The following is a 24519-nucleotide window of genomic DNA, read 5'->3' on the forward strand; positions in this document are numbered from 1 at the left end:
TTTCAGTCTGTAATAAAGCATAGCCACCTGTCCTGATACTCTGAGGGATGTATGGAAATAATTAAAGGTTGTACTTGAAAGCTCAACCAGATGGACTTATGGAACTTTCTTTTAATGGACTTCAATCAGCAACAAGGAGAGTTGAAAAGCAAACACAAAGGAGTCTCCAGAACCTCGTGCAGTTGGAAAATATTTGCAGTTAACCAGATGGTGTTCCAATCATCTTGGCTTTTGCTGATGAACATTATTGTTGGGATGGGATTTGGGCAATGCATGCAGTGCTTAGTTGGGAAACTGCTGTCAGTGTAAATCACAGAATGTCAACAGCTCTCTGGAACCTTGTCACCACTTCTGAGAAACATCAACCAGGTGGAATGAGCTGCAGGCATTTTGTTTCAATCAGCACCAGGTCAGACCTGAGTCAATGGCGCTGTGAGAGTATTGTGGTAGCTGTGCCACTCCAATTTACTGAAGCAATGTCAGCCATGCATAACTGTACCCCCCATGATCGGACAGAATGTGTTTCTGAAGTACAGTGAGGTAAGCAGATGTGGAGGTTATTTTGTCACCGGAGAAAGATATTTTGCAGCTGTTTTGAACAAGTTGCATAGGATTCTTTTGGCTGTGGGCTTTCAGCTTTGTTTGAAATCTGTCTGAACACTTTGATCTCCAACTGAAATTTGTTATTGATAAATCAGGAAACAGGATGATCCAAAGCTCAGAAATTTTTATATGGCTGAGTTCCCATGTTGGAGCTAACCAGTGTTTGTGCATCATTTGGAAACCACTGTCAGTAACCATGGAAACTGGGGGTTTGTTTGTCTCCAGCTGTCTTTGTATTGCACATGTAAATATGCAGGGATGGAGGGCATGGGTCATGTGTAGGCAGGAGAGATTTATTTTAGTTGGGGATCCTGTTCAGGGCAGACATCATGGGCAGAAGTGTCTCTGTGATGTACTGTTCTGTTCTCTGAACCACAGCTACACGAGGTTGAATGTCATTGGGAAGTGACATCTCTACAATGATCTGACTCTTCCCCTTCCCCTTCCTCTCTTCTCTCTTCACCCCCTCAGACTTCCACCTGTTTATTTTTACCTTTTACCTGACGAAGAGCCCAGACCTGAAACATTGGTTATTATTTACTTCCTATGAATGTTGCATGACTTGCTGAGTTTCTCCAGCACGATGATGTATTGCACTTGACCCCACTATCTCCAGATTTTCATGTTTAACTCTACTTCAATGGATCTCAGACCACAAAGTCACTAAGTAACATTTGGGATTATTGACGTCTGAGAATCTTTTCCATGAGCTCTGTGAAATGCAGTGATTCATTTCCCAGTGCTATAAAGATGATGTCTAAATGTCTCTTTACTGTTTGTAAAGCCAAGCTTGCGTCTATTACAATGTGGCAATGTGCAGCACTTGATGGCAGGCGTTATAAATTATTATGAAAAATTCTTTGAAGTTAAGAAAGGCTTGACTTCACCTAAAACGTTTTCCATTTTCAATTTTTAAATTGGTTTTAATATATGAAAAATACATAGGTACATACAATAATAATAATAAAATATGTTAATATCAAGATACAAGTATCAGGTAACGATAAGCAAGGTACATATGAACCCATGTTATTAAATGAAAAAAATCATAATAGACAAAAACATATTATAATCAAACCCCATCCTCCACTGCTAATAATAATTATCGGGTCATTTAAAATAAACCAGAGACGAATAATCTACAAATTACAAAAATAATTGAGAAAAGGACCCAAAAGAGAAAGAAAGTTAAGATCTACTGCTGTAGTAGAACACCTAATCTTTTTCTAGAGACAGATATGCCATCACATCCGACAACCACTGAGCATGAGAGGGAGGGGCAGCATCTTTTCATCTCAGCAAAATGGCCCTTCTACTAACGAGGGAAGCAAAAGCCATGCATGGGATTGTGCAAAGGTTCAGTATTAAATCCATTGGCCCACTCACTCCAAAAATAGTAATGAAAGGGCTAGGAGTCAAATTAATATTAAGAAGTAATGATAAAGTGTGAAATACCCCTTACCAAAAACTAAAGAGAGAAGGACATAGCCAAAACATATGATACAACGTGCCTTCTTCAGTTCTGCATTTTTCACATTTAGAGGTAATATTAGGATAAAATTTAGCAAAATGTACCTTTGAAAAGTGTGCTCGATGGACTACCTTAACTTGAATTAATGAGTGGATAGCACAAAGAGGAAAAAACATTTTGGTTACCATAGGTTTTTATTGATTAGCCCTATAATTCCTTTTTTCTATCTTCAGTCCAAGATGTTGGTTATACTCAATGGCTAAGCTTGGGTATTCAATCTTTTCTAGATCTATATATTGACCAAAACTTGGCTTCTTTTGAACAATTTAAAATACCTAAACATCATCTTTTTTTTCATTTATTTACAGATTCAGAGCTTCTTAAATTCTTTAATGTTGAGTTTTCCCACAGGATTTCGGTTTTAACCTTATTTGGAAAGTATGCAATTTTAAACCTAATCATAAAGGATTTTATTTTGGAGCACTCAAATTGTATGATGAATTCAAAAGATAAATAAAATGGCTGGGCCATAATTCAGTATCCAAGTTTATTATCATGAACATGCCACAAAATTTGTTGTTCTGCGGCAGGATTACAGGTACATTATTTCTATAAATGACATTTTAAAAATTAATAAATTAGCACAAAAGAAGAGAAAGTTATGTCTGTGGTTCATTGTCCATTCAGAAATCTGATGGCTGAGTGGACGAAGCTGTTTCTGTAGTGTTGGGTAATTGTCCTTCCTGATGGTAGCAGTGTGAAGAGGGTATGGCCTGGGTGCTGAGGGTCCTTGTTGATAGAGGCTGCTTTCTTAAGATACTGCCTTTTGTAGATGTCCTAAATGAAGTGAAGACTGATGCCCATGATGGCATCATGAGTTCACAACTCTCTGTAGTCTTTTCCTGTCCTGTGCATTGGCCCCTCCATACCAGACAGCGGTGCAACCAGTCACAATGGTACACCTAATGACATTTGAAAGTGCATTTAGTGACATAGCAAATCTACTTAAACTCCTCACAAAGAATAACCATTGGCGCGCCTTCTTTGTGATTGCATGACTGATCTTCAGAGATGTTGACACTCAGAACTTGAAATTCCTTCTCACTTGCATGCAATAATCCTTGATTCTGACGTTCGAACGACTTGCATAAAAAGCACTAGGCTCAAGGAACGAGAATTTCCTGAGAAATTCCAAATGTTCTGCACAGAAATGGCAAGCAGTACGCCAACCCAAGTCACAGCGTTTAGGAGAGAGATCCTCATCGCTAACATTCAGTCTCTGCTGACTCCTTGTGTGGATGAATTGGCTGAAGCTGAATTAGAGTGGATCCAACGAAAGTTCAGGTATTTCATTTGTTTCATCGGAGAGGGAGGCAAGGTCATTTCAGAGTGATTCATATGCTTTGACAATGGAGTTAATGCAACACTATTACATTTCAGGTCATTTGTTCATTTTTATAATTGTAATGCGCGTCGAAAGAACCAAAGACGTTGATCCAAACCAAGGCTTTTATTAACTAAAAGACAGGAGCATATCACAAGTAGGTCGACCAGTCCAGAATGACCTGGTCTGGCTAGGAGCAATCCTTTAAGACCTGCCAGTAGGGGTGGCTACACTCTCAGCCAATTACAGTCATCCTACACTACCATCTGTACATATACACATTGGTGATAGAATCTGTACTATCACAATAATTAATTTACTTTTTAAAATGTCTTAATGATATGGTTAATTTTCAATAGTATTAAATATTTTTGAATCTTATGAATATGCTGTGTGACCCGCTTAGTTCCTCTAGCAGCTCTATTTTTTTTACTGGAGGAAAGGATTTATCTGCCTTACCTGTAAGGCTTCTTGCACGAAAGTCAGTGCATTGTAGCCTCTTGGACTTTCCACACCACTGCCTCTCTGTCCTCTTGTTATGCTTGCATATTTGCCTCACCTTAGGAAACTATAGACAAGCTGAGTAAGACCATTTCACCCTTTATGAGCATCATTAGCTGCACGTCTGTTTACTTCCATTGATTCCGACGATGCTTGGATCCCCAAAGCATTCACGCTGTTATGAACAGAACAGGGCCATGTGCTTTTAGGAGTGTTTAGTGAGAGGTACCCCCAGCAGACCGAGGTGCAGGTTTCCCTGTGCTCCAAGGGAAGGTTGAACAGGGAATTCATCAGTGCGTGTGCTGCAAGCCAGCTGAGCCTGATGCAGATCATCGGAGTAAAGGGAAATGACCCAGAAATGGTCACTGTCACTTTGCACTTCAGAAAATTCAATTATCGTGAAAATGTCACAAAATTTGTTGTTCTGCGGCAGGATGAAAAATTAACACGCGCATGCAGTTTAATTTGCATGAGTTTGCAAGGGGGGGGGCATTGCTCCAGCTGCAACCTCAGACATGGGATGTGAACTGGTTATCTATTAGTTTCATTTCCACAAGATACTAGTTCCACTTGCTGTTTACTGATCAAAATGCTTCCAAATTCCATTCACTAAAGCGTGTTTAATTTCACTGCAACATTTCTATCTCTCACACATTCCTCTGAGTCTTTTTAAATGTTCTAGTGTCAAAATTAATTTCAACATATTGCAGCCAATGCATGGGTGCTGTGGGGAAGAACCACAGTCTAGGATCATGGAATCATAGAACATAGAACATTACAGTACTGTACAGGGCCTTTGGCCCATGATGCTGTGTTGACCCAAAAAAAACCCTCCCTGCCTTGTAACCCTCTATTTTTCATTCATTCCTGTGTCTGTCTAAGAGACTCTTAAATTCCCCAATTGTTACAGCCTCCACCACCATCCCTGGCAATGCATTCCAGGCACCCACAACTCTCTGTGTAAAATGTTATCCCTGACGTCTCCCCTAAACTTTCCTCCCTTCACTTTGTACAGACGTCCTCTGGTGCTTGCTTCTCCCACCCTTGGAAAAAGATGCTGAATGTCTACCTTATCTATACCTCTCATCCTTTGCTCCATTACCAGGCATTGATAGGCTGAGACTGAGGGGAAGCCCCTCAAACAGCAGAGGGTTGAGAAGTGAGAGGGTGCAACAGTGGAAGTAATGGCACAACGAAAGGTGATGGAAATGTATGGACTTGAAACTAAGGGTGGGAAGAGGCTTTAAATGGTTTTCCCTTTGAAAATAATTTATTGTGAATAAAATCTATTAAAAAAAATCACCTTATTTCCAGCTCAAGTGGCCTTGGTACCCTGCTAGGAATCAGACCAGTTGCCAACCACAGTGACAGCCTGGTCATTTCTGCGATGATTGACTGTTCCCCCTACCCCTCCCCACCTTTATCAAGATTCAAGATTCTTTTATTGTTCTGTTATAAAACAGGTGCTACATGTAAGGCAGACAAAGATTCATCAACAGCAGAAAATACCCAGCACCCCTTATAGTCAGAGAAAGAAAAGCAAAAGTGTAAGCTCCTTTAATAGGCCGTTGGTAATTGGAGTGGGCAACACCCCTTCAATGACCGAAACAAATGCCCCGCATATGGTTCTGAATGTAAAGCCTGTGGTAAAGCAAACCACTGGGTGAAGATGTGGAAGTCTGGTATGAAGAAAACAGTATTACCAGTGAAGAGAAAAGACAAGAAGATCCACCACATAAAAGGAAACAACAATGAGGACTCCAACACCCAGATACTGGACATAGAATCCATAGACCTTCACGAGATATCGGGTGAGATGAAAGAAGGAAGCGCACAAGGATTCATATACAGAGGACAATGTAGAACAAGCCTAAGATATTTAACTTAAAGGTGACGCCGTATACTGGATCACAAAGCAACGTCTTTCCACTCAGACTCTACCGCCAGATGTTCCCAGAGGAAAAAATAAAAGGGTATCTAAAAGACAGGACATTGAAAACAGCAAATGTCACAGTAATGGCCTATGGTGGACCCATGATCAAGCAGCGAGGGAGAGCTAAGATCAATGGCTGCCATAAGAGAAAGAACATCCCCTGTGCATTCTACGTGGAAGATGCAGACGGACCAGCAATTCTAGGTCAGGATAGCTGCCAGGAGTTGCAGTTGATCTCTGTCAATTATGAGATCCAGAAGAAAAAAAATATGCCAAAAGAACAGAAACACCCACCAAAAAAAAAAAGAAATGATTTCCACAGAAGTACCTGACAGGCCAAGGCATATAGTAGGAGCAGACTTGTTCATTGAGAATAAAGAGTGGTATTTAATAGGAGCCTGTTACTACTCTAAATTTCCATTCGTCAAAAGTACGAAAGACCTGACAGTGTCAACCATCACCTCAGAAATGAAAGTGCTCCTTGCTGAACAAGGAATATCCGAGCAAGTAATATGTGACACTGGAACACAGTTCACATCACAAGAATTCAGAAAGCTGGCTGCAGAGTCTGGGTTTGTTATCACTACATCATCCCCAAACTACCCCAAGGGTCATGGATTCATTGAAAGACAAGTGCAATCTGTGAAATGTCCACTAGTTAAGTGTCAAAACTCAAAACGGTCAACCAGTTTACCTATCTCGGCTGCACCATTTCATCAGATGCAAGGATCGACAATGAGATAGACAACAGACTCGCCAAGGCAAATAGCGCCTTTGGAAGACTACACAAAAGAGTCTGGAAAAACAACCAACTGAAAAACCTCACAAAGATAAGCGTATACAGAGCCGTTGTCATACCCACACTCCTGTTCGGCTCCGAATCATGGGTCCTCTACCGGCATCACCTACAGCTCCTAGAACGCTTCCACCAGCGTTGTCTCCGCTCCATCCTCAACATCCATTGGAGCGCTTTCATCCCTAACGTCGAAGTACTCGAGATGGCAGAGGTCGACAGCATCGAGTCCACGCTGCTGAAGATCCAGCTGCGCTGGGTGGGTCACGTCTCCAGAATGGAGGACCATCGCTTTCCCAAGATCGTGTTATATGGCGAGCTCTCCACTGGCCACCGTGACAGAGGTGCACCAAAGAAAAGGTACAAGGACTGCCTAAAGAAGTCTCTTGGTGCCTGCCACATTGACCACCGCCAGTGGGCTGATATCGCCTCAAACCATGCATCTTGGCGCCTCACAGTTTGGCGGGCAGCAACCTCCTTTGAAGAAGACCGCAGAGCCCACCTCACTGACAAAAGGCAAAGGAGGAAAAACCCAACACCCAACCCCAACCAACCAATTTTCCCCTGCAGCCGCTGCAACCGTGTCTGCCTGTCCCGCATCGGACTTGTCAGCCACAAACGAGCCTGCAGCTGACGTGGACTTTTACCCCCTCCATAAATCTTCGTCCGCAAAGCCAAGCCAAAGAAAAAAGAAGTGTCGTGAAACAAAAGAAGACCATCCCTAGCTCTTCTATCATTACGAGCAACACCTTTAAGGGATGACATGAAGTCCCCAGCAGAACTTCTAAATAACAGGAGATATAAAACAACTCTGCCAAGCAAAATACACCCTCCAAAAGAACAGCAGGAAACCAGAAGATGACACGCAAGAAGGAGGACCCCAACATTATAACAAACAAGCACAAACATTGCTCCAACTGTTCAGAGTCAACATGTGCATATTCAAGAGCCAATGTTAAAAACATGGAGCCCAGCAAAGGTCATCAGAGAAGCTGAGACACCAAGATCAGACATTGTCGAGATAGACTCTGGCAATCAGCTGAGGAGGAACAGAATTCACATCCGGCCAACACAAGCTGTGATGAAGCAGAAAGCTTTAATATCAGAAAAACCTGCAAGACCAATATTAAGTGAAGAGACCACAAACACTAATACCGAAACATCAATGCAGCTGTTGTCAGGTGAAGTACAAGCAGCTACATCACCTACATGTGTACCAGCAACACAGAGCCCAATGGCCACAGCCAAGTCCACAAGATGGCGAAGTAACATACTACCAACAGTGCGATATTGAAAAGAACTATTTAAAAATAGCTGTGTAAATGAGCTAGTATACAAGTTCAGTTACTTAAGTTGCCCTGGAAAGAAAGTGATAAAGAACAAAATATTTTTTCTTTATCTTGAGAAGGAGGGATGTTATATAGTCAGGATAATGTGAACTATTTTGCAACCACGTAAGAATAGACCCTTCTCACAGTAGTAACTGTAATGCACCACCTGAGATAGTGGAAGGCATCAGTAAGTAAAAGTTTCTTCTGTTTTTGAATCTTCCATCTAAGTTATTTAAGAAGCCTTTCAAGTAACTCCAGATACAGAACAATCTCTGCTACCTACTCTCTGTGGGTCCACACCAGTGGCAGCACTGCCACCATTACAAAAAAAAATCCAGCCTATTTTTCCACATTCCTGAAGCATTGATTATCCTTTACTTCCTACAGATGCTGTGCGTCACTTTTCTGTGCTGTATAATTTTGATCTGGATGTTCGATCCTACTACTATGAGACAGAGTTTTCATTTGGGGATCATCCATGCAACATTCCCAGTCGTAGCTAACTGTCAAGGGTGAATTGACTGAGCAGCAATCTAGAGACTCTGCTTTTTAACACATCCACCATCATTCAGTGATGGAATAGGTGTAAAAATGAACTCTTATCAGGGAAGTTTGCCCAGTGCCTCATTAAGTCTTGGCATTTCTCAGTGACTTTAATCCATTTGTATTTCAGTGGCCAAGCACCTCAATTATTTTGATTTGCACAAATATTCTGGAACAAGCTGTAATTGTTGTGTTTTTGAATGAACGTGGCAGGTGGAATATAGTTCAATGTGAAAATTCGACCCTGAACTGTGACATCCTGTCGAAGTGGAGAAAGCAGTGCATAAAAATGGTGAATGGGAACTCGATTGGCAAAATATCAGTTCGGTTACCCAGTAAAGAAATATTGCATCCTCTCTTCTAGGCCACACAATATACATAATGGAGCAGAGATGTTACTTCAACATGGCAGCTTCTGGAAATGCCATTTGACCTGCCATATCTCAACTCAAATGGATGATTAAACATTGTGTCATGCTTTCCCCTCTAAAATTTGCAGTCTTATTGCAGCAGAGCTTATGATTGTGAGATACTTAGACCCTTGTCACAACTCCCATGTTTTTTTGGTACATTGCTCCTGCGGCCATTGTAGGCGATCCCCATTCTTATCCCCTTGTGTGTTCTTCTCTGACAACAATGAACGGTGTAATTTCTAAAAGATGGAAGGAAGTATCAAAATGAAACAGAAGCAGAGATTCAAGGTGTGAGGAAGGATTTTAGAGGGAATCTGAAGGGAAAGTTTTTCGATATCTGGAGCTCACTGCTTGAGGAGGTAGATTTAAGAAGTATTCATACAGGCAAGGATCTAATATGCACAAATAAGTTTTGTGTAGATGGGCAAAAAGGTCAGCTTGGATACAATTGGATGGAAGGGCCTGTTTCATTTTTAGACATACAACACAGTAACAGGTGGTGGGAGGGAACTGGAGCACATGGAGAAAACCCATGCAGACACAAGGAGAACGTTCAAACTCCCTACAGACAGTGCCAGATTTGAACCTTGTTGCTGGTGCTGTAACAGGATTGCACTAACCTCTATGCTAACTGTGCTGCCCGACATTAACTGCGCCGCCCCTACACTAACTGTGCTGCCCGACATTAACTGGGCCGCCCCTACACTAACTGTGCTGCCCGACATTAACTGGGCCGCCCCTACACTAACTGTGCTGCCCGACATTAACTGGGCCGCCCCTACACTAACTGTGCTGCCCTCTGCTGTACAACTCTGTGACACTGTGATGGACTTCTACAAGTTTGAGGGTGCATAGTAAGATGAAATATCTTTTCTCTATTGCTTCTTCTCCAGGAGCCCCACTAACATAGTGGATTGGAAACAGGATGAGATAAGAGAACCTGCAATGAAATTGGTGGCTTATTCAAGAAAACACAGCGCGACACTGGTCATATCCAATCTTGACCAAAGAGGTGATTTGCTTTCCCTGACAAGCCACATATCTCTACTGAAGTTTGATGGCTCAGGTTCAACAAGTTATTTATCCTGACTTTGAAGCAAAGATTCTTAGCTCCGGGGATTAGAACCATTCCTATTTCTAACAGCTGTTGTCACTTTCTGCCCATCTCACCTCCAGTGCAACAGCTGGATATAGATTAAATCCATTTCTCTGCTGCCGTGGTTTTGGGATTGATCCTCACTATTGTCCCTAACTCTTGTCATCCATCAAAAAAAATGCTACATAACACATGTAAAACACAAAAGTCTGCAGACACTGTGAATGTAGTAAATTCATAGAAATACTGGGAGAGCTCAGCAGGTCACAAAGTGTCCAAAAGAGGTAAAGATATATAACCAACGTTTCGGGCCTGAGTCTTTCGTCAAGGTATGAAGGGGCTTGAAGAAGGGCTCAGGGCAGAAACATCAATAATATACCTCCTACGGATGCTGTGTGACCAACTGAGATCCTCCAGCATTTTATTATTTTTTTTAAATTGAAAAATTAAAGCACACTCACATGTACTTGGGAGAACAAAGTTATTTGTTAATTTCATTCATTGTAAAATACCCTCTACTTTGCTCCCCTGGGAGTTCCCATTCATTGCTGTATTAAATAATATTTAATTGGGAATAGATTCAGAGGGCAGGCTTGGTGAGAGAGTAAGGATGCTTGAGGAGGTTTACAACACCCCATTGGATCTTATATGATGTCCACCAGGGAGACATCGCAGCAGGCAGCATGCCAATAGGATAGACTATGTGGCCAGCTGTGTAGCACCACATCAGTTACACAAAGAGTGTATAAACTGGTTCCATATAATCTTACCCTTGCTTAGAGTACCTGTGATGGACTTGTTCAAGCTCAATTTTATTGCCCCATGAACCAAGATGGAATGACAAAGTTTGTTTGGCCAACCATCGTATAACATTGTCAACAAGTTTCCCATTGGTATTGTAAAGCTCTAGGAAAAGCATGGCAATCTGCCAACTTGATTTATGCAAGAACCATTAAGACAACAGATAGAAACAGAGCCATCAAAGAAATGTTGGATAAATTCAGCTGCTGTACTTGTGAGGAGTTTGAAGAGATTTGGCAAGTCACCAAAGACTCTTGCAAATTTCTATAGACGTACTGTAGAGAGCATTCTGACTGAATGCATCACTGTCTGGTGTGGAGGTTCCAATGCATAGGTCAAGAAAAGGCTACAGAAGGCTCTGGACACAGCAAGACTTCACTCCATTAATGACATCAACAAGAGGGCGTGTATTAAGAAAGCAGCACGTATCCTCAAGGACCATGCCTTCTTCACATTGCTAATATCGGGAAGAAGGTACAGTACAGGTACATGATCCTTTATCTGGGACCCTTGGGGGACAGTGTGTTCCAAATTTTGGATTTTTCCAGATCTGTCATAAACCAATTCTACAACATGCATTTTGAAAGTTGAAAGGCTTGGACAGAGTAGATGTCAAAAAGTTGTTTCCCATGGTAGGGGAGTCCATGACAAAAGGCCACAACTTCAGAAATGAAGGGCACCCATTTAGAACAATGATGCAGAGGAATTTATTTAGCCAGAGGGTAGTAAACCTCTGGAATTTTCTGCCACGCAAGGCTGTGGAGGCCAGGTCATTATGTGCATTTAATGTAGGCATTGATAGGTATCTGAATAGTTAGGGCATCAAAGGTTATGGGGAGAAGGCAGAGGAGTGGGAGAATAGATCAGCTCATGATGGAATGGCGGAGTGGACTTGATGGGCCGAGTGGCTACTGATATCTTATGGTCTTATTTTCCATTGTTATGGTTGATGAAACAAGATTACGTGTTCTTCATTTTGGATGAAGAAGATCAGAATGGATCCCAATAAAATTGTGAAGTGGTTAACAATGTTTTAGTCAATCGTCTAGTGCCGATATGGAGAGAAGAAAGTCCTTGCTTTGGATGGACAAGCCCGTAACTACCCACATGCGACTGTAACAGTGTACACCATACAAAAGCTAATACTGTAATATAATGCAGTCAGATCTGAGCATTGTTGTTCTTTAGAACCCCCCCCCCCCCCCCCCACCATGTACTGAAGCATCTCAGTCTCCAGACATCCTTTGTTTAAAACCTCCTTCTTGGACCAGCATTTTAATTATCCCTCTAATATATTCCCAGTAGCTTGACAACTTATTTTAGATTAGCGATCTCTAAAACACATTTGTATGTTTTTGTCAGAGAAAGGAAATGAGTGGTTACAATCTAGGAATTCATGAGATGTTCACATTATTATCGTCATAAGTGATTGCTGACAAATCTTTTTATTAGCTGCTCGATAACAATAGTGCTTTTGTTGAGTAAGAATAAATTGGTTTCTTATGTATATTATTTCTTCTAATCACATGAATGTGCATTAAAGTTATAGCAATATGTGCCAATAATTATCATTCTTTGGCTTGGCTTCGCGGACGAAGATTTATGGAGGGGTAATGTCCACGTCAGCTGTAGGCTCGTTTGTGGCTGACAAGTCCGATGCGGGACAGGCAGACACGGTTGCAGCAGTTGCAAGGGAAAATTGGTGGGTTGGGGTTGGGTGTTGGGTTTTTCCTCCTTTGTCTTTTGTCAGTGAGGTGGGCTCTGCGGTCTTCTTCAGAGGAGGTTGCTGTCCGCTGAACTGTGAGGCGCCAAGATGCACGGTTGGAGGTGAGATCAGCCCACTGGCGGTGGTCAATGTGGCAGGCACCAAGAGATTTCTTTAGGCAGTCCTTGTACCTCTTCTTGGGTGCACCTCTGTCGCTTATATACCAATGATGTCATGCACAAAATGCTGTCACTTACAATAATTTTGGTCCTTGTGTCAGGGAGGTTTGTATCCAGGGGGAAAAAAAATAATTCTTTAGCACTTGAAGAATGCCTGCATTGCTGGTGACTTGAGATGAGGAGCTCACACAGGCCATGGGCTGAGTGCGATATAGTGGTCAAAGGTCTCACACCACCATGCGGAATGCTGGAATTCGGCTGGAAACTGGCTGAAGGGGTAACAGGTATTGGAACCTCGAGGCGAGAGGATGTTGGGAGCACTGAGGCTTCCTGATCATGTCGGAGGTTTGGATCTGGAGCTCGGGTTGCCAATGATTTGGGCTGAAGTTTGAGTGGCTGCAGGCTGCAGAAGCTGAAGATCGATCAAGGACACTCAGTGACTCTGTAGTCTCTCTTTTGCTTCTCTTTCTCTGACTGTAAGGGGTACCAGGCAATTTCTGCTGATGGTGAAATTTTTTCTGCCTTACACCAGACTAAAAGATAATTTTGTGGAATATTACATTGTTTTATTACATGACAATAAAAGAATCTTGAATCTTGAGTTTAATTGAGTACTTAACAAAAGGGAGAGAATTTTAGTCTCAACTGACACTGATACAACGTAATTGTGTGGTAATTGGATGTTGGAACATGGGCATTATCGACAGCACTGAAAAGGGTAAAAAAGAGAAAGCTTTGGAAAGACAACAGAAATGATTTACCAAGCTGTGGCCTAGGTTAGAGGGTAGGAGCCATCATGAGAGGTTGAACAAATCTGGGTCATTCTCTCCAGAGGTCAGAGGCAGAGGGGAGACTGACAGAAGTTATGAGAGGCATTGATGGGGGAGAGAATCAGAATCTTTTACCCATGGTAAAAATGTCACGTAAATTATGCATCAAATGGGTTTTGTTAAAAAGCTGCAATCCACCGATAATATTGGTAGTTTAATACACCTATCTCAAAAGAAGGATGATCCATCAGTGGCAGTAACATTAGATGCTGAGAAAGCCTTTGTTAGGTTACATTGGAATTATTTATTTAAACTGTTAGAAAAATTTGGTTTTGGATCTACATTTATTAATTGGATCAAAACATTATATAATAATCCCTCTGCTAAAGTTGTATCCAATGGACAAATTTCTTTTGCTTTTCCATTAACTAGATCAAGTAGACAAGGATGTCCTTTATCTCCAGCTTTGTTTGTTTTAGCAATAGAACCTTTAGCAGAGTTAATAAGACAAGATTCTAAGATTAAGGATATAAAGGTTAACCAGGAGGAACACAAGATTAATTTCATTGTTTGTTTATATTACAGACCCTATAAACTCTTTGCATTAATTATATATAAGATTGGAAGAATATGGTTATAATTGGGACATAAGTGAAATTATGCCCCTGGTTAAGGGGCATAGAAAATTTGCTGGATATAAGTGGCCAGAGGATGGAATTAAGAATTGGGCGATTAAGGTTGATAATGATCTAAAAAATTGTATTAATTGAATTATTTAGCTTTATTCAATAAAATTACATTTAAATAGGTGGAATAATTTGCTTATAACTTTAGTAGGTAGAGTTAATTTTATAAAGATGAATATTTTTCCAATAATTCAATATCTTTTTCAGTCAATTCCTGTTTTGATTCCCCAAAAGATTTTTAGGGATTTATTTGTGAGTATTAGGAAGTTATTTTTAATGGAAAAGAAAGTTGCTAAAGTATCTTTGGAAAAATTGACTTGGAAGTTTGAATTGGAAGGTTTGCAACTTCCCCATTTTAAGAATTGTTTTTAAGGCAGCTCAATAGAAATTTATTAATATGATATTTGATGCAGATAAAACTCCATCTTGGATTAAAATAGAAGAGTATAATAGGTGAAAGTAATATATAGGATTGTATTTATAAGTGGAATTCAAAATTGTGAGTAGGAAGTAGAGAGACCTGTTTCAAAATATTTGATTGAAATATGGATTAAAATAGATTATGCAATAGGTGGAAAAGGTCTAATTTCTTTTAAAAATATGCCTTTATATCAAAATAGACCTTCCATTTTCCATCAATTTTTGAGGATTTGGAGTAAAATTGGTATGAAGAAAATAGAAGATTGTTTTGAAGCTGTCAGATTTATTACGTTTGAACAAATGAAGAATAAATTTAATGTCTCAAATAATACACTTCTAAAAAAATTATCAAGTTAAGGCTTTCTTTGTTGATAAATTAGGTCCTAGTTTGATATTACCTAGACAGAATGAATTAAAATTATTGATTTCTAATGGCATTCTGAACAAGTTTATTTTTAAATTATTTCAAAAAGAAACTCCTAAATTAGGAGTGCATAAATTGAGTTTAAGAAGGGAGGTAGATTTAAGTAGACAAATAGATGAGAATGATTGGATGCAATTATGTAAAAAAAAATGACAAAATGATTAATGATTGGTATAAATTTTTGCATCAACTATATTTAACTCCTCAAAAATTTTATAAAAACTTGAATGCTACATCATCAGTTTTATGCTTTAGATGTGGTCAGCAAGTTGGCTCTTTTTTTGCATTCTACTTGGAAGTGTCCCTAGATTAAAGCCTCTTTGGTTAGAAGTTGGGAATTTTTTAGAGAATATATTAGGGGTTAAACTCCCACAGGATCTGAAATTATTTTTGTTAGGTAACATTAAAGTGATTAGACTTAAACTGAGGTTAACTATGTGTCAAATTTAATTTTTATAAGTTGCTTTGGCTGTTTGTAGGAAATGCATAATCATTACTTGGAAATCAGATACAGATTTAGGGATGGAGAGATAGTGTGCTGAATTGCATAGTTTTAGTCCACTTGAGAAGATAACAAAATTTACATTATAAATATCAATATTTTTGGAAAATATGGAGCCCATATTCACAACATGTTGGTTTAAAAATGTAATGGTCTCTCTGAAAGAGAGTTGGTAATCTCCCAGCTCCATAATTACTATTCAGATTTCACTATGTATTATTTATTTTCTTGACATTCTTCAAGCTTTATTTTTCTTATTTTCTTTCTTTCCTTTTTTCTTTTGGTATATTCTGAAGGGGAGGGTGGGTGGAGGATGGAAGGGAGGGGTGTTTTATATATATATGTATATCCACATGTATAATTTTTGTAGTTTTATTGAATATATATACATTGATGTGGTTTTAAAATTCTTAAATAAAATATTTAACAAAAAGGATTGGAGGGTAGTTTGTTTCATTGTTCAAAAAAGGCTCCAAAAGTACCCCTGGAAATTATGAGCTGGTGAGCCTGACATCAGTAGCAGTAAATTATTGAAAAGTATTCTAAGAGATTGGATATACAATTATTTGGCTAGCCATAGACTCATTAGTCAACGTGGCTTTGTGCGTGGTAGGCCATGTTTAACCAATCTAGAGCTTTTCTAGGAGGTTACCAGGAAAGTTGATGAAGAAAAGGCTGTGGATGTTGTCTTCAAGGACTTTAGTAAGGCTTTTGACAAGGTGCCGCATGGGAGGTTAGCCAGGAAGGTTCAGATGCATTGTGAAGTAGAGAAGTGGATTCGACAAAGGCTGGATGGGAGAAACCAAAGAGTAGTGATGAATGATTTCTTCTCAGACTGGAAGCCTGTGACTAGTTGTGTGTCTCAGGGTTTGGTGCTGGGACCACTGTTTGTCATCTACATCAATGATCTGGTTGATAATTGGGTAATTCGGATCACCAAGTTTGCAGATGACACTAAGATTGGAGATGTTGTGGAGAGCAAAGGTTTTCAAAGCTTGTAGAGGCATGTGGACCAGCTGGAAAATTGGGCTGAAAAATGACATGGAATTTAATGCAGTCAAGAGTGAGGTGTTGCATTTTGGAAGGACAAACCAAGAAAGGACACACAGTAAATGGTCAGCTAAGTACAGAAAGGATATCAACAAGATAGAAAGAATGCAAAAAAGATTTACTAGCCCAAATTTCAGGAACTCTGTTACAGGGAAAGGTTAAACAGGTTAGGACTTTATTTCTTGGAGCATAGAAGAATGAAGAGAGATTTGATAGAGGTATTTCAATTATGAGGGGGATAGACAGAGTAAATGTAGAGGAGCTTTTTCCACTGAGGGTAGTGTGCAGCTACGGAGGGATGGTTTGATCTGCACACCTTAGCATAGTGTCCTTTCTTCGTGCAACTGCAGCAGACCACATCTTTGCTGGGTAGTGTTTCCTCTGGTGCTTGCTCAGGCTACAGAAGTCTCAATTCAGGTGCTTGTGGAGTTCAGTAGCTGTGGGACATGGCAGCAGCGGTATTAGGTGCTTGTGGCGTATGTCTGCTGTGGCTGGATTGTTGGCGGAATGTGACAGTGGTATTGTGTCCCAAGATGGCTGCGCCTGGGGCAACCATGAGGCGGCCACATTGTCAGTTGAGTAGGCTTCCATGTTCTGAAGGGCCACCTCCAGTGTTCCTGCCAATTCAACCGCCCTCCACAGACTGAGCTCACCTTGCTCTAGTAGTCTCTGCCGGATGTAATTGGACTTGATGCCTATGACATAGGCATCCCTTATCAGGTCCTCCATGTGCTTCGCGTCCATCACACCTTGCATTCATAGTCTCGTCCAAGGGTTGGCAGGGCCCAGATACTTGGTGTTTGACTTCCCGGGTCAGTGTTTTCAGGTCACTAGGAGGTGTCTGGCGTAGACATCATTGACCTTTCTCAGGTACTGGTCTTTCAATATGTCCATTGCCTCCAGGTAGGATATGGCATCCCTGATCATCAAGTACACCAGGGGCCTGACTCGGGAGTGCAGTACCTGTAATTTGTCATTCTCTGATTGAGCGATGGCTGATGATGCCTGCAGGAACACTTCGAAACAGCGCAGCCAGTGTTCAGAGTTGGTAGATGCCTTGGGCAATAGAAGGTTAATTTCCAGTTTCTCCGGCTTCAGAATCTACTTCATCATTAAGACTACTGCAAATAAAATTAATGCACCATCAATGACTCGAAAGACTGAAGATGAGCAAAACTGATAGGCTTTTATCTGCAATAAAATGAAGGCACATCCCTGCTGGTTGACTGTCCCAAACTGAGGAGGAGGCTGAGGGACAGTCACCTATATTCAGGAGCTTGTGGGAGGAGCCACAGGTACAATCAGCCAATGGGTGTGCCCAGAGAGATAAATATATACATACAGGCGAGACACAAACCAGAGGACATGGGTTAAGAGAGAAAGGGGAAAAGTTTAGAGGGAACATGAGGGGGAAATTCTTCACACTGAGGGTGGTGGTGGTGTGGAATGAGCTTTCAGCTGAAGTGGTGAATGAGGACTCAATTTTAACATTTAAGAGAAATTTGGACAGGTACATGGATGTGAAAGGTATGGAGGGGTATGGACAGGGTGCAGTTCAGAGGGACTAGGCAAGAAAAATGGTTCATCACAGACTAGAATGGTTGAAGAGGCCTGTTTCTGTGCTGTACCGTTCTATGGTTCAATTGTTCAGTACACATCAACAACTTTGTAGTGGAAAGAATGGAATGCATCAAGTTCCTTGGAATTAATTTAACTAGTGACCTATCATGGACACACATCTCACTTATCTGGAAGGTACAACAGCAACTGCACTTACTGAGAAGACTGAAGTGGGCAAGGTGTAACAGATTGATGTTAATCTTTAATTTAATGTTAAAATATATGTCTTAGTAAAGTAAATTATACAGTTAAAGTACTCTTACTCCTGTGAGTGTGTAATGTGTCATTGTTGTGGGCGGGTCCACCCTAAATTGCCAGGCGTGGCAAATTAGAGGGTATTTGGACCGCAGTGTGAAAGGCTTAGGAGGTCCTGCCTTCCTGGGAATTTCAACCGGGCTCAAGTAGGGTCACTGCTCACCGACGGTGTGAAAAAGCTAAGTGCTAAACATGATAAAGTTTAAATGAATCCTTTCTCTTACACGAGCCCTGTATCCCTCCATTCCCTGTCTGTCTGTGCCTGTTAAATGTTGCTCCCACCAACAGCCTGGCAGCTAGTTCCAGGCAACAATCACTTTAAATGAGGCCTAAACAAGATTTTATTATACTGCAATGTGACTCCCCTACTTTAACACTAAACACCTTGGAGAATGAAGGCAAGCATTCTTTAGCACCCTATATACCTGTGTTATTACCTTCAGGGAGCTATGTATGGGCACTCCAAGAACCCTCTGACATCAATGCTCCAAATAAATATTTTCCTCTTACATTTGACCTCCCATTGGACAATACCTCAAACTTGTCTGGATTAAACTCCATTTCTCCACCAATATTCTCAAATGATCTATATCTTGCTGTACCTTTGACAATCTTTCTTCCCAGCTACAACTCTGCACACTTTTGCAATAGTCTGGAATGAAGCCTGGAATTCTCTCATGTTAACTTGATGTTGATAAAGGTACATGCGGGTTTCCGTGGAGTTTCTTCTCCTGGCCTTGATGAAGTGTCCTGTCAAGGTTCAAGTCAAAGTTCAAAGTTTAAATTTAATGTCAGAGAACATACATGACATCACATACAACCGTGAGATTCTTTTTCCTACGGACAAGTTTCTAATTCCCAATAATTGTGAATTGCACTCAAGAAGAAAGAAATCCAATGAAAAGAAAGAAATGTAAACAAACTGACAAAGCAAGTACAGAAATATAAATATTCAGTAATAACTAATGAGCAAAGTATGAGTCCTTAACTTAGTCTCTGAATGGGTCTGTTGTTCAAGAATCTGATGGAGGAGGGGTAGCAACTATTCTTGAACCTGGTGGTATGAGTCTTGTGGTACCCATACTTCTTTCTTGATGGCAGCACTGAGAATAGAGCATGTCCCGGGTGGTGTAGACCTTTGCCGATTGCTGCTACTCTCAAGCAGAAATGTTCCATGCAGATGTTCTCAATACTGGGCTCCTTCCATGTCCTTCTGCAGGATTTTCACTCAGAGGTATTGGTGCCCCACACCAGGTCGTGATGCAGCCACCAGCACACATTCCACTTCTCAGCAGTCAAAATTTGCCAAGGCTTCTGATGAAAAATAATACAAAAGGATTAAAAATAATGTCCAGCAATGCACAGAGAGCTGGAGGTACTCAGTGAGTTCGACTAGATGTCTTCAGCCCAAAACATTGTGGAGTAGGTTTCTGTAGGTCAGCACAATGTTGTGGGCTGTAGGGCCTGTACTGGTGGTAATGTACCATGCTCTACTGCTTGCCACAGATGTTGCCTCACCTGCAGAGATCCTCCAGCACTTTTAGGTGCTGCTCCACTTTTCCAACATCTGCAGACTTCTTGTTTACCAAGAATAATGCCTTAGGATTTTTAGCAAAGTAATTTTTCTGTCCTTCGTGAATTTTTAGTTTTTTTTCAACATCATCTGTTCTCAATTTTGCATTGGACTGTATTCCTTTCTCCTGAAGTCAACATGATTATTTTTTTTTGTCCAGTGGTCAGAAGTTAATATTACTATTGAAAGGTTAAAAAAAATGAATTCTAGCTTAATCAGATTAGTTTGCTTCACTACCTCATTGAACCTGTTATCCTTTTTCCAGCCAAGAAACTCATATACTGTATAAATTGATGTTTTCAAGCTTAAATAAATGTGTGTCTGGGATGCTGCAGAGAATGAATAGTTCCTTTCACGTCTTGTGCATTTAGCCTGTGACTTTGAAGCCAAATGAGGCAGCTGAATTTACTTAACTCCATTCATGATTTTCCTCCTCAGGCGATTGCATCTCTCTCTATTCAGGGTCCACAACTAGTTCAGCATGAATGACTGTCAAAATAAAGACTCACTTTTGGCAACTCGTGTGGCTAATGCCAGGGAGAAGATCCTGTTGTCAATGGAATTTACTGCTGGCGAGATGATAATAAAATCCACTCACCGCCCCCTTCCCAAGAGCAAAGGGGGATAGTCAATAATGCATGACCTTGCCAGCAATGTCAAAATGAATTTAATAATTGATCTTTGTACTGCTCATGGTTCATGTAACTTGTTACAAAATTCAAGTGGAAAGCATTTTTAAAGACAGATGTATCTTCTATTTTTTAAAAAAATTGTAGTATTGGCAGCTTAGCGGTTAGCAGTTGTCGCGGTTCGTGCAACGCCATTACAGCACCAGCGGCTTGGGTTCGAATCCAACGATGTCTGTAAGGAGTTCTCCCTGTGACCACTGGGTGTTCCTTTTCCCTCCCACCCTCCAAACATATAGGATTGGTAGGTTCATGGCTGTAATTGGGCAGCACGAATTTCATGGGATGGTAGGAACTTCTAGTGTGTGATAAATGAGTAAATAAATAAATTTTTAAAATATGCTCCCATGTCACACTTATGTAGTAGGGAGAAAAAGGTTTTGTGTTGATTCCTTCTTTACTGATGTAAGGAAGAACTACATACTGTAAGTGCCCGATCTTGGTAATGTCAGTGAGTTTTTGTACCAAGGAATTGTATTTGGGATAACATAATTGCAAAACCTTAACATTAATGTACATTTGATGTTCTTTCAATTGATCCAATTGAGAAAGATAAAAATTATTATCAATCATTATCGGATGGCACGGTTAGAGAGGGGTTAGTGCAATGCTGTTACAGCGCCAGCAATCAGGACCGGGGTTCAAAAACCATGTTGTCTGTACTGGTTTCTTCACACTGTTCAAAAAGTATGGGTAGTTGTAGGTTTAATTGGGTGGCATGAGCTTATGGGTTGAAAAGAGCCCATGCTGTATGTCTAAATTTTAAAAAAGATTAAAAATATTTTGGATTGTTCTGATGGATATTTCAAATGTTTAAAGTAATATTCAAACAGTTAACAAATACATTATTTTAACTACACAAGTAAAACCAGTTACAATTAACACCAGCTCGATGTCTCTCTTTTTCAATCTTTTTCATTGGTTTTTATAATAAATACAGTACAATGAAGAAAAGGGAACAAAACTGAAAATACAATATCACATATGGATATAAACTTCAAAAAAGTATGAACTCGGTCCCCCTCCACTGCACTGGGTGAGACAGAAAAGGCATCAAAAATATTATATAACCCTACCTATCCTATTCTATTGAATAAAAGCAAACTAAAAAAAAACACCTGACCAGCTTCTTCTGAGGATTACATACATTTCCTTCATACTATGAATCAAAAAACAAAGGTAAACTATATCTCATCTTTAATCACATTAAAAACATTTACATCAAATGAAAAAAAAGATGTAAAAGGTCACCATGTATCTTCAAATTTCACCGATGAATCAAATACATGATATCTAATTTTTTTCTTAACTTAAACAGGACATAATATGAGAAAACCCATGAAACACTGTTGAATAAGATGGCTCTTGTAGCCAACAATGTAGAGAAGTCCTCACCCGTTGTGCAGATACAGAAAAACTCCCTACGTCTGGTTCAATAACCCCAAAAAGAGTTGTTATTGGACTGATTCGTAACTCCACCTGAAATACAGTTGAAAAGATATTAAAAATTTCTTTCCAATAGATTTCTAAGAATGGACAAGACCACAACATATATGTCAATGTAACAATATCAAATTTGCATCTGTCACAAGTAGGGTTAATATTAGAAAAGATATAATCCATCTTATATTTGGACATGTGAATACGATGCATCACTTTGAATTGGTTTTGTGATTGTCGAATATTGAATAGTGAATATTGAAGATGTATTCACCAGTTTAAGAATCTTGTCCCATAGATCCTCTGATAAGGTCTTGCAAGTTCCATTTCCCAAGTCTTTATAATCTTATCATGAAGTACTGGATGTAATTTCAATATTCTATTATATATAATTCCAATTAAACCTTTCTGAGAAGGATTCAATTGAAAAATATTATCAACTAGATCTGGTGGATATACAAATGGAAAGTCCAGTAATATGGTATTTAAGAAATTTCTAATCTGTAAATATCTAAAAAAATGAATATTTGGTAAATCATATTTACTTGCCAGCTGTTCAAAAGCTGTTAAATAAGTTTGCAAAATAAATAATACTTTTGATTTTCCTTATAGAGAAAGATTGATCAATTATTGATGGTTGAAAAAAATAATTACGAGAGAGAAAAATTTCTTAAATTGGAATCAGGTTTGCAATATCTGTTTGAGTATGGGATTATATATATCCTTATTGATCTTGGAAAAATTAAATGGAAGAGAGGTTCCCAATAAATAGGCCTCTGAATACTGCTGTATAGATTTCAATTCTAAATCTGTCCATAATGAACAATCCAATTTGTCAGAATAAAAAATCCCAAAAGTTATATAATGAATATTAACAGCCCAGTAAATTTAAATAGGACCATACCTCCATCTATTTTTCAATTGTAGTAAATTAAATGTATTAATTCTAGAATTTTTGTCCTTCCAAATAAAGGAAGAAACTTTTTAATCAATATTATCAAAAACAAGGCTTTGGGATGAAAACTGGAATCGCTTGAAATAGATATAGAATAGAATAGAATAAAATATATAAAAAGGATATAATATTATCATTTTAACTGTATTAATACAACCTATTAAAGGAGACCATCTAGAAAAAGGCAATCTCACATACTCGAATAGAGGAGAAAAATTGAGTTTATTTAAATCTTTTAGTAATTTTAAACCCTAAGTATGTGGAATTATCTCTGACAATATTTAATGGAACTTGACTGTAGATAGGGACCCACATATTAATTGGAAAAAGTTCACTTTTGTGAAGGTTTAATTTATATCCAGAGAAAGAGTTGAATTGAGAAAACACAGATAACATAGATCTTTCGGTATCTGAAATATAAACTAATAGGTCATCTGCATACAAGGAAACTTTATAAGTTACTCAATTTCTTCCACTAGAATAGGAACAGAAATAGGTTATTCTGCCCATTGAGTCAGCCCTGCCATTTAATCATGAACTAATCAATTTTTCCACTCGGACTCATTGCCCAGCCTTCTCCCCTTAACCTTTAATGCCCTGGCTAATCAAGAACCAATCTCCACCTTAAATACAACAAATGATCTGGCCTCCACAACTGCCTGTGGCAACAAATTCCACAGATTTACCACTCTTTAGCTAAAGAAATTCCTCAGGATGGCCCAGCTGGTGGAGCCATTATCTCACCACCCCATCATCCTGACTAGGTGGATGTTCTTCAATCCTGAAGTTGTGCCAGCTTGACCTAGATTACTCCATCGGAAGCAATTTGTCTATGTCTATTCTGTCCATGCCTTTCATTGCTCTCATAGGTTGTGCCAACCTATGTAAATCAACTCCACAACAATCTAACCCATCCCTCCCTCACAACCTCATGTTCCTAACGAGTACAAGCTAAGTGCTGTCAAATTCTGCTTATATGATTATCCTTTCATTCCAGGGATGAGCCTTGTAAACTTTCTCATAACCTTTTCCAATGTCAGCACATCCTTTCTTAAATGAGGAACCCAAAACTGTTCACAATACTCCAAGTGAGGTCTTACCAGTGCCTTATCTTTGGCTTGGCTTCGCGGATGAAGATTTATGGAGGGGTATGTCCACGTCTGCTGCAGGCTCGTTGGTGACTGACAAGTCCGATACGGGACAGGCAGGCACAGCCTCAGTGTCTTATAAAGCCTCAATATTGCACCCAAATCCTTAGTTTACAACAATTTATCAATGAATCTTTACTATCATGTGAGGGATTACTCTGGGGAAATGTTTCTTCAATTTACTAAGCGTTTTCTTGGAGCAAAAAGTAACAATCTCTCACGATCCACTGGAATAGT

General features: G+C 39.7%; 1 long non-coding RNA gene across 1 annotated transcript; it reads left to right on the forward strand.

The window, feature by feature from the left end:
- Positions 1 to 471: 471 nt before the first annotated feature.
- Positions 472 to 20626, forward strand: LOC138741655 (uncharacterized). The gene is made up of 3 exons (XR_011343664.1): positions 472 to 540; positions 9866 to 9984; positions 20492 to 20626. It is a non-coding gene; the product is annotated as an uncharacterized lncRNA (long non-coding RNA).
- The last annotated feature ends 3893 nt before the right edge of the window (positions 20627 to 24519 follow it).

The sequence above is a fragment of the Narcine bancroftii genome, chromosome 1 (genome assembly GCF_036971445.1).
Source record: "Narcine bancroftii isolate sNarBan1 chromosome 1, sNarBan1.hap1, whole genome shotgun sequence".
In the NCBI taxonomy this organism is placed as follows: Eukaryota; Metazoa; Chordata; class Chondrichthyes; order Torpediniformes; family Narcinidae; genus Narcine; species Narcine bancroftii.